Source organism: Morone saxatilis, unplaced genomic scaffold (genome assembly GCF_004916995.1).
Source record: "Morone saxatilis isolate NCDOM2014 unplaced genomic scaffold, NCSU_SB_2.0 Contig22, whole genome shotgun sequence".
NCBI classification, from domain to species: Eukaryota; Metazoa; Chordata; class Actinopteri; family Moronidae; genus Morone; species Morone saxatilis.
In genome coordinates this window covers 26,596,120-26,603,357 of record NW_023339785.1, presented here as the reverse complement: position 1 = coordinate 26,603,357, position 7,238 = coordinate 26,596,120, and positions in this window count along the sequence as shown.

The window sequence follows — 7,238 nt, the reverse complement described above, 5'->3', positions numbered from 1 at the left end:
ACATTTGATCAGGTGGTGCAGCAGAAATAATCTGTCCCTCAATGTGGGGAAAACTAAGGAGGTCATCATAGATTTCAGAAGGAAACAACCACACATACACCTGTCTATAACTATTAACAACTCTCCAGTTGAAATTGTCAAACCTTTAAGTCCTAGGCATCCACATTTCAGACTCCCTCTCATGGTCGCTTCCATATCAGCTGTGCATTAAGAAGGCAAATCAGAGGCATATTCCTGAGGGGTCAAGAAATATGGTATGCCCTTAACATCCTACAGAACTTTTACCGCTGTACAATTGAGAGTATAACTGACCGGAATATTGTAGTGTGGTTTGGCAGGGCTACTTTACATGACTAATCTTCTGACAAAGATGGTCAAAACTGCATCTAAAATATTGGGGTTCACTTGAACCGCTCCAAAACTTTACAGGAAACGCAGCACTAAGAAGGCACTAGGTATTATGCAGGATTTTAGTCATCCTGCACACAACAATCCCCAAAAAAAAAAAAATCCCCTCATTCTCCCCACCCAAACAAATGGGACGAGGTCAGGAGGCGTATGTGTAGGTATAGGTTTGTGGTTTAGGTTATTTCCCACTTATCTTTTGTATATAATGATCTGAGTGTTGTATTATAGCACTTTGAACCATGGCAGCTTATTAGTGGCCGGGTGCACTAAACAGCCAATACTATATTCTATAATGCTGTGATTTGATTAGAACCAATCATCTTTTGGCAATCTAATCAATGTTGTACATAAATGCTCACAATATCTCTTTACATTACAGACTTTGCACAACCAGTTTTGGCAATAATCTGATTAATTATGTTCATATTTATGAGTTTATACGATAGGAAAAGTTATGCCTGTGTTTTTTTGTTTTTCCTTCAGGTGAAGAGCGGCGTCCGCAGCAGCCATGGCAGGGGGAATCAACGACACCGGGGAGCCCTACTCCGCATTTGTGAGTATCATGTGGTTGATCCCTGATCCTTATTGATCATGTAAGGCCAGGCGCATGTTCAGCCTCCTTTTTAAAAGCCACAGGTTTCCATTAGGCTGCAGCTCTGAATGCAAAGTCCACCTGAATGGGGCAGCTGAACCTTTAAACGCTGCTCAGGTTGAGAGGTTGTATTCTGCTCTGCTGACCTGCAGCTGATTGAACTACGTGCCGATCTCTCAGATGTGTTTGTAAGTGGGGCTGGAGTTTATGAAAGTGCAGTTAGAAATAAAGAGGAAGCTAAAATGCTTACACGTCTTCTTCTTTATGGTCTGCACTCACTTTTGACAACTCATTTCAGTCCAGACTTTGCTTACATCGGCATGACTTTGCCACAAAGATTAAGTTCTGCTGGTCAACTGTTTTTTTTTCAGGAAGCTAAAGCTTTGAATCATTAAAGCACTCTGCTATCTGATCTGGGTTGATCAGTTAGCCCAGTTCCCTCACAATGCCTGAATCCTCAGCCTAGTAGTCTGATCTTAAAGCAACCCCTGATACTGTAGTGCCTGAGAAACCATTAATATTGGGTGAAACTGGATTGATCGTGTGGGGAAAACGGTGTTTAAGGATGGAATAAATGTTGAAATAATGTCTCGTGTGTTCTCCAGGTGGGGCTGGTGTACATGTTCAATCTGATCGTGGGAACAGGAGCTCTGACGATGCCCAAAGCCTTCGCCACAGCCGGCTGGGTGGTCAGCTTATCACTCCTCACCTTCTTAGGGTTCATGAGGTAAGTCTTGTTCTTCCTACAGCAGAACACTGGGCCTCGTATCTTCTCTTGTACGAGTAGAGAGTGTGCCATGTCAGACTCCTAACTTAAGGGTTCTGTGTGAATCGGCGGTGTAAAAATGAGAATTAAACATTTGCATTACTAACGCCTCACGATGATACCACATGAGCTCTCGCAGCCCCGCCCGTGTGTGAGGGAGTTCATCATGAAAAAGAAGAACTTTACGAGCTCAGAGATTAAAGTCCTGCTCGCCCAGATGATTTTTAACGGCGTCAGCAGTGGAGTTAAAGGACCTGCTAAAGCGGAGAGCACCTGAGGGTCGTACTGTTAATGAAACCAAGAAGAAGTGGTTGATAACCGCAACAAGAGAGGCTCGAGTGGAAGTCTTCACAGAGATAGAGGAGAGAACACGTGCTGTAAGAGGTGATCGTTCCCCTGAGCAGCGACCTGTATACGCCTTAATGTGAACCTCTTCAGTAGACTCCTACAGGTGCTCTGGACCTCGTCAGTTGTGTTCAAAGAAAGTTCAAAATAAGAGAAAATTGGTGAACGTTTCTCCTGAATCAGTCGTACGAGCCACGACTCAGCGACTCTGTTGGTACGAGTGGTTCCTGCATGAGACCCAATCACGACCGATATCTGCTCTCTGTTCACAGTTTATATTCAGTTTCAGAAGTAAAACAGCACATCTCTTCTTGATTTTAAGAGCTAAGATCCTCTGATTCCTGGGTTCTTTAGTCCTCTGTGGCTGTAAACTGAATATCTTTGTGTTGTGGACTACAGATACAGATACAGATACAGAGTGAACATGATTTACTCTAACAGAGTCTCTTCTATAAAGTCAATACAAACCATGTGAATTGGTGGCCAGGAGCTCTATTCGCAGTATCTCTGATTAAAGCAGGCTCCTTTACGATGACATTCGCTAAGAAGATTGTGCACAATGTGGTGAGTTCACATTCCCAACATTCCTCCTCCTCCATGTTGTGCTGGGCTCAAACAGAAGGCTGCACACGATGTCTCTCTGTTGTTGTATCACACTGACATACAACATGTCATTCCTGCCACTAGAGGCTCTCTCACATCCAAACAATAACAGAAGGAGGTTAATGATTATAGTGAAGCAGCGTGGGATCATGGGAGTTGTTGTCTTCACCACCACTGGCGTCATTGCAGTCAGCTTCTCCCGGTTAGGATTCCTTCAGTGTTCATGGTTCAGGAGGTTTCTACCGGGAGCCCAATTATCCACAGAGGTCTCCTCCTCTCCAAAACAAACCAGACCTGCCTGATTAAAACCACTAAACACACTGAATAAAGCAGTTCCACCTTAAAACAACACTGAATAAAGCAGTTCCACCTTAACAATCACTGCTTCTCCCACGCTGGTTGACAGACAAAGGACGTCCCGGAGGGGCTGCGAGCCGAGCTGCTGCTAACGTTAGCTCAGCTTGTTTCTCTGATAACTTAAGATCCAGACGTCCGATGACTAAAATCCTTCATCTGGTTCAAATCTAGAGTTAAAAAGCACCAAGATCTAAACAGTGGATGGTAACAATGTGGCTTCAGACTGGATAAACAGTCAATGATTATAGATTATTGATTGAATCAACTCCATATAGAACATAGCTCTAGAGTTTATTCACTGTTTAATGAGGAAATGTTACCTACTATTAAAAAGGTAATATGAAGTAATATTATTTGTCTTCAGTGAGTTTTTTGGGGTAAAATAATGAACAAAAACAGTATGTGCAGTAGCTGCTCTCTGCCTTTAGAGGGCAGTACAGCTTTTACAGGATTTACAGTGAAATCAGTTTAATGGTTGTCGAAGATAAAAACACAATAAAGTGTTTAACAGACCTGAAGAATCTCAGTCCAAGATCAGACTGGATTCAACCAGGAGACAAAGAACCAACTCAAAGTTTGATTTGTCAAACTGAGTGAAGTCAATCATCCGATTGAGCAGCTGATTTAATCTTTTAAGGAGAAGATTCATTTGAGGGAACCGTTCTGACTGAAAAATAAGAATGAGGACTGATGGAGAGATTTAACCCCCAACCCTGCCACCGGTAGTGCCTTGCTCTCCACCAGCAGGAAGGGAATCAAACCGAGTTTCTGAGTATAGAAATTAAAGATGGACTCTGTGATTGGCCGACTCGCGATCCTGAGCAGACGAACATGTTTGACTCCACTGATGGTTTGTTTGTGAAGGACTAAAGCAGACTGGAGGAATTCATCATGTACTGTATGAACAGACTGAAGCTGATATATGTGTATGTTATATCTTTGTATTGTTTTAATGCCAAATAAGAGAGTTCAGTGTCGTCTTCTGGTCAGGATGGAAAACGTCTTCAGCGGGCACATATTGTATCACTTCCTGTTAGTATAAAAACTAAAGTATGTTGATTTCTTGTATATTAACTGCAGAAACTACTAAACTCTTCTGTAGTGATGATCGTTGTCATTCCCAGGCCGTCAAATACCATCGCACAGGGTACATCTGAACCAGACGCCAAGGGGTGCGTTTGCATGAGACACAGAGGCGGCGTGATAAAGCGTTGGTATCTGAAGACCGGGATGAGAACAGACTGTGATTGAATATCAGTATGTAGGTGACACACAGCAGAGTGTTTGAAGGCTCTTTGGATGATTTTCTTCTTCTCTAAGTCTGAAACTCAGCAGACCTTTGGTTCACAGAGTCCTCCACCGAATCGGTCTGACTCAAAATGGACTAAATCGATGGATCTTCTTCCTTCCTTCCGCCTACATTACCCACAATGAAACTCCAGCGCAGAAAGTTTTATGATAGATTGTGGTGTCTTATGCTAGTAGTGACTAATGTATCCTGCAGCAGAGATGAGGAGCAGCCACAGTCTGGACTGATTTCATCAATATTTTCTTCAAACTTGTTGTCTTCAGCCGACGCTGACTGAAGTGACATCACTTTTTAAGTTTTTGATTTCAGTTTCTGATCCTGTTTATTGTTCTGACCATTATTCTGAAACCCATATGTCCCATTTGTCCGACTGTTATCCCAAAAAGGCCAGAACAAAAAGATTCAGCTTGTGGTATTTTTGGAGGAACGTAGTTTGCACTGGAGGGACTGGGTAATGCGATGTCGGACAAATTGTTGGACAGTGAAAACAAAAATATCATCAGACAGACTACATACAAAGTCTGAATATATCTGAAGATGCTTTTCCACATATGTATATTACTAATTTGTACATTACATAAGCCCGATGTGAGTGTGGATGAAGAAACTGGTTCCACTGGTTTTAATGGTGACACACTGTGAAGAGTTTGACCTCTGATGTTGTTCAGTTGTACATTTAAATGTAATGTGTTATTGGACACTGGTGGAGTTTATTTAACCAACTGTAGATTTATTCTCTGTGGCGTCACTGGATTTTATTATTTGGATTATATTACGGCCTCTTTATACATTAACTTATTTTATTAAACATAAATGTTCCTGTTTTTATGTTTTTAAACTGTGACCCCCCCCTCTCCCTCTTAGAGTCAGGGTCTCTGTATTCTGCTCCAACGGACCATTATTCCAAAACCACAATAGTCCGAATAGTCCTTTTCTCTTGTAACACACGAAGTCTCTTACTGCTGCACTGCTGCATATGCTGACTGTACTGGCTGCGATTAGCTAGTTAGCGGTCCTATTAGCTGACTGTACCTTGGATTGCTGGGGAAGGTTTGTTTACAACACTGGCACAGGAGCTAGCTTAAGAGAGAGCACCAGAACTGGAAGGGGACTGACTCCAGGGACGACAAAGACACAGCGGTTTAAGCGGGAACATGAGAGGGGTGAAAGAAGGAGAGTAACGTTATCCATCATCCATCGCATCGATCAGTCAGGATTAGTTTCAGTGAAGTTGGAAGTTATTGAACAACCAGACTGTGTGATGTTACACTGTGTTACTGCTTGTTCTGATTCACAATCACTGAATAGGCCGCGTTCATACATAGAGATTATAATCATTACATTCAGATCAGAAACATGCAACATTAGCCAGCTAATGCTTTTAACTAACGTGTCTTCAGAGCAGTGGCAGCGTTTGTTTCCTGGATAACGGTCTGTTGAACAAATGGGATGTTTATCGGACTGTCGGGGCCGGAATAATGGGCTGTCCCTCCACAACCGTTTGACTCACTTTATATGTTCAGACGTGGAAGAAAGAAAACTCATCCAGTACTTCAGTAAAATACTTTTTTTCTCACTTTTACTTTATTAGAAGTGCATGTCACCCCCCCACCCCACGCCACCCCACCCTGTTTCCTGTCCATCTTCAGCTAATAAAGGGAAAACGTCCTCTCATAACTCAGTGTAACTGGTCCTAGTGTGACAGTGGTCAGACTGGATGATGAGTGTATATATTCACTATCTGTTGTACATTATTCTATGAAGCTGTTTCTCTCCCTATTGTTCTGGAGGCTTTCATGTACATGAAGGATGATATTAAAATATATTTTTGGTTTCATAATCTGCTCTTTAACTTTCTTTATTGTCCTTGAAGGAAAGTCTGTGTGTTTATATGTTTGTGAGGACATAATCCAACTTCCTGCAGTTATTGAGTTCAATGTTTGGGTTCATTGATCAGTTGATCAGCTGTTCTCTGCTGTTATTGATATTGATCAATATGAAACATATAGTCAGTTTAATGACTGATAGTTTAATTGTTTCACTTAAGTTTGATATAATAATAATAATAATAATAATAATAATAATAATAATACATTAACAATAGTTTAACCTTTGTTTTTAATGACCAACACAGTTAGGAGTGTATTTACAGTCTCTGTGCTCACATGGACAGGTAACACACCTGAGGGATTAACAGTCACGCGCCTCTGTGGCTGTTTCCTGTTCATTTTGACTTCCTGTGAAGGTTGAACGTTGTTTTTCCCAGCTGAAGGTAAAGGAAGTCTTTTTAAATGTTGAAGCTGTGGTTAGTTTAGTTTCTCTGTTGTTCATTCACTGACTTTAACTGTAAACTGCTCCAACAACCGCCGGTAAAACTCTGCACCATGTATCCGCCTGTGAGCCACTGAATGCGGCTGCACTCTGTGGCAGAGTGCCGCTGGAGAACCGCAGTTTGTGGTCTGTGATGATCCTGACTGCAGACAGCAGGAAGGAGCTCTTTCATTAGGCTGATTAGATAAATAGGTAAGTGAGTCACTAATGAGCTAGTGTCGCTTCTTTATGTCAGATTCAGATAAGATAAAATGTGCCTTTATTGATCCCTGTACAGCAGCACAGATAAATGTAGTGCAAATATTATTTGACTTCACCGCAGTTATCAGTTTCTAAAATGTAGAGTGCAATCTAGGAGCTGCAGAAGTCAGTTAGAGTCATTCAGGTGAAACTTTGACACAAAGATTGTCCACTCCTTGTGTCAAAGATGATGAGACATTGTGAGACGTTTAGTGCTGTTGGATTGATTGAATATTAAAGGAAGAGCAGCTTCCTGTCAGACTCAGGCTGCGTTTCATTAGTAGTTC